Here is a 4,728-nt window from a genome sequence, read left to right on the forward strand (position 1 = left end):
ATAGAAGCAGTATGCGCCTTTAACCAATCCATTCCCAGAATGAGGTCAATGTTAGACGACTTCAGTATAATGGGCGAGGCACGAAACTCCAACCCTTCGATTTCCACAGGGACGTCAATGCCAACCATGGAGGTCTAACATTGTCCCGCGGGGGTTTTTACCACTACCGAAGTGTTCATCTGCTCAAATTTAACATCGTGCTTGTATGCAAATTCTTCTGACATGAATGAATGCGATGCACCTGTATCAAATAAAACGGATGCTGGTACTGAATTTACGAGGAGTGTACCCATCACAGTAGCAGGCTGGTCTTGAGCTTCATTCAGATCAATGTGGTTGGCATGAACACGGCCATAAGACTTGGCATTGTTGTTGCGGGCCTGGTTGTTTCCACGGCCAGTAGCTGGAAGGGCCAGTTGATTCTGATTCTGAAAGCAATCCCTAGCACGGTGACCTGGTTGACCACACTTGTAGCACAGGCCATTATTGGGAGTGGGAACAGGAGCTTGGGGTGGCGGAGCTGGAAGCCTTGGCTGCCTAGTTGGAGCAGCCGGCAGACGAGGTGCAGCATAAGACTGCCTTGGGGCAGGTGCATTTGGACGGTACATGCTGTTCGGGATCCATATCTTATGCTTCTGCGAGGGCGGGCCCGAAGATGAGCCCGTGTCACGGTTGCGTCTTTGAGAGCTCTGGTGTTCTTGCAGACCAGTCTCAACATTGATGGCCTTATTCACCAAGGTGGCGAAATCGGCAAAGTCATGCACTAGAAGTGTGAGCTTGATGTCAGCTTGAAGGCCTTCACGGAACTTCTCCTGTCTGCGAGCATCAGTTGCAATGTCTTCTTCAGCATAGCGGGATAAGTCCAGAAACTCCCGCTGATAAGCTTCAACAGTCTTGTTGCCTTGGGTGAGGTTGCGAAACTCACGCTTCTTCCTGTCCATGATTCCCTGAGGAATGAAGTGGGCACGGAAGGCAGCCTGAAAGTCTGGCCAGGAGATGATTGTCCCAACTGGCAGAGTACGCCTATGGCTGTCCCACCATTGAGCTGCGGGTCCCTTCAGGAAGAAGGAAGCAAAAGTGACATAGCTGGCAGGGGCTACATCAGCAGACTCCATCTCATAGGTGATGTCACGGAGCCAGTCATCAGCATCCAGCGGCTGGGTTGAGCTGCGGTACACACTTGGGTTGAGGCGTATGAAATCCTGCAGAGTTGTTGTGTTTGGATGCTGGTTCATATTGGGGCGAGGAAACTGAGCCATCATGTTTTCCATGAACTGGCGATTCATCTCAAGCTGTTGGATCATACCAGCCATGTACTCAGGCGGTGGTGGGAAGTTGCCACCACGACCACGACCAGCTGGTCTAACCATCCTGCTAATATATAACAGGGGTAGTTCAGTATTGAGAAATTTGCATAGACAAGAGTCATTCATGATGAAACATGCATAATGAAAGGAGCACGACAGATACCACATAGATAGTCGGCATAACTTACAAAAGGGGTCAGACATAGAGTTCAGTACACAGAGTTCCGTACATAGATTAAGTCATCATAGGCGGCACGCAGGCTCGCGAGTGCATCTAAGACTAATGAGCAAGACTACATCAGTCCCAGGAGGTACTGTGAAGGTAGCTGTAACCTGACAGCTGGTAGTGAGGCAACGGATAGTCCTCCACGTCAGTGGCCTGGGGGCCGCGGATACTCTGGCGTAGAACCCGACGCTCAGGTGGCAGAAGAGGACCAAGTGCGGGAGAGTAGCCTCCCACCTCTGGCCATCCGACACCATGGGGCATCACGGTCCTGGCTGGGTAGATCGCAGAACGCGGCAGCTGTCCAGACCGGACAAAGGGGTGCAACCGCGTCAGAGCCCTGTAAAGGTGCTGACGAGTGGTGTACAACTCGTGGCGAAGAGCTCTGTTAGCTCGGTCCAGCCCATCAGCATGCAGAACCAGGCGCTGATGGTGGAAAGGCTCTCGGGTGACGGTGGAGTAGGCGGCAGTGTAGTATCCCTCCGCACCAACGTCAGATGCGATAGGAATGTGCCTGAAAGGGGAAGTGTCCAAGGCCTGATACTCTCCACGAAGACGTGTCAGAGCAGCATGAGCCGCATCGTGGACTGCCATCTCGATGGTCACTCCAACACCATGAGCGGTGTGCAGCACGGTAGTGGACTCATACTCCCGAGAGTAGAGGTGGACGATGGCACGGTACTGCTCCTGGTTAAAGTCCTGGTACTCCTCGTAGACGGTGTACTCAGGGTGCCAGCGATAACCCAGATAGGTCATCATATCAGCTAGCACAACAGGTGATCCTGAGGCACCAATGGCCGCAGTGTGGCGCACGACCTGCCTCGTGGGTTCCATCTGAAAACAAAGATGTTTCAATGGAGTCAAATGACAACATGGGCACTATTCAAAATGCTATCCTACAGAATAACTATGGCTTATCCAACTTCGGGGTGAACGTGGTAACGGGATCCTAATGTTAGAGTTAGTAAATTCGTTTAACCCGAGTAGAAAAGAGTTCAGAGTCCCAGAGTAAAGGTCGAGGAGTAAAAGATCCTAGTACCACCCGATGGCGACGTGGGCCCGTAAGGCACACAGCCAAGTTAGTAAAAGTTTTTGTAATGTCTAGACTCGACTTCGGCCAAGGAGTGTGGAAGGGGGATTCCTACAGGCAGTCGGCTCTGATACCAACTTGTGACGCCCCCAATTCAATCGTACACTAATCATGCACGCAAATGTGTACGATCAAGATCAGGGACTCACGGGAAGATATCACAACACAACTCTACAAATAAAATAAGTCATACAAGCATCATAATACAAGCCAGGGGCCTCGAGGGCTCGAATACAAGTGCTCGATCATAGATGAGTCAGCGGAAGCAACAATATCTGAGTACAGACATAAGTTAAACAAGTTTGCCTTAAGAAGGCTAGCACAAACTGGGATACAGATCGAAAGAGGCGCAGGCCTCCTGCCTGGGATCCTCCTAACTACTCCAGGTCATCATCAGCGGGCAGCACGTAGTAGTAGGCACCTCCAGTGTAGTAGGGGTCGTCGTCGACGGTGGCGTCTGGCTCCTGGACTCCAGCCTCTGGTTGCGACAACCAGAAAGAAAGGAAAGGGGAAAAAAGGGGGGAGAAAGCAACCGTGAGTACTCATCCAAAGTACTCGCAAGCAAGGAACTACACTACATATGCATGGGTATATGTGTAAGGAGGCCATATCAGTGGACTGAACTGCAGAATGCCAGAATAAGAGGGGGATAACTAATCCTGTCGAAGACTACGCTTCTCGCAGCCACCGTCTTGCAACAGGCAGAAGAGGGTAGGTCGAAGTCCTCCAAGTAGCATCTCCAAGTAGCATCTCATAGCATAATCCTACCCGGCGATCCCCTCCTCATATCCCTGAGGTAGAGCGACCACCGGTTGTATCTGGCACTTGGAAGGGTGTGTTTTATTAAGTATCCGGTTCTAGTTGTCATAAGGTCAAGGTACAACTCCAAGTCGTCCTGTTACCGAAGATCACGGCTATTCGAATAGATTAACTTCCCTGCAGGGGTGCACCACATTCCCCAACACGCTCGATCCCATTTGGCCGGACACACTTTCCTGGGTCATGCCCGGCCTCGGAAGATCAACACGTCGCAGCCCCACCTAGGCAAAACAGAGAGGCCAGCACGCCGGTCTAAACCTAAGCGCACAGGGGTCTGGGCCCATCGCCCATAGCACACCTGCACGTTGCGTACGCGGCCGAAAGCAGAACTAGCCCCCTTAATACAAGAGCAGGCTTACGTTCCAATTCGGCGCGCACCGCTCCGTCGCTGACGTCTGAAGTGCTTCGGCTGATACCACGACGTCGGGATACCCATAACTACTCCCGCGTAGATGGTTAGTGCGTATAGGCTCGTAGCCAACTCAGATCAAATACCAAGATCTCGTTAAGCGTGTTAAGTATCCGCGAACGCCGAACAGGGCCAGGCCCACCTGTCTCCTAGGTGGTCTCAACCTGCCCTGTCGCTCCGCCATAAAGATCCACACAGAGGGCCGTCGGGACAAAGGTCCTTTCAGCCCCCAATCCGTGAATCACTCGCGGGTACTCTTCGAGCTGACCCGACTTTAGTCACCATCTGTATAGTATGTAAGTATGTATAGTATATACCCGTGATCACCTCCCGAGTGATCACGGCCCAATAGTATAGCAAGGCAGACTGACAAGAATGTAGGGCCAATGATGATAAACTAGCATCCTATACTAAGCATTTAGGATTGCAGGTAAGGTATCAACAGGTGTAGCAACAATGTCAGGCTATGCATCAGAATAGGATCAACGGAAAGCAGTAACAGGCTACACTACTCTAATACAAGCAGTATAGAGAAGAGTAGGCGATATCTGGTGATCAAGGGGGGGGGGCTTGCCTGGTTGCTCTGGCAAGAGAGAGGGGTCGTCAACTCCGTAGTCGAATTGGGCAGCAGCAGCGTCGGTCTCGTAGTCTACCGGAGAGAAGAGGGGGAAGAAACAATGAATACCAAGTAAACAGATGCATATCGATGCATGACATGTCAAGAAGCGATGCTAGGCGTGCCCTAACGTGGTATAAGGTGGTACTGGTCAAGGGGGGAATCATCCGGGAAAGTATTCCCGGTGTTTCGTGTTTTCGGGCAGAGGAGCCGGAGGGGGAAAGTTGCGGGTTCGATAGGTTAGGGGGGTGTGGTGGACGAACG

This window comes from Triticum dicoccoides, chromosome 3B, assembly GCF_002162155.2.
Source record: "Triticum dicoccoides isolate Atlit2015 ecotype Zavitan chromosome 3B, WEW_v2.0, whole genome shotgun sequence".
In the NCBI taxonomy this organism is placed as follows: Eukaryota; Viridiplantae; Streptophyta; class Magnoliopsida; order Poales; family Poaceae; genus Triticum; species Triticum dicoccoides.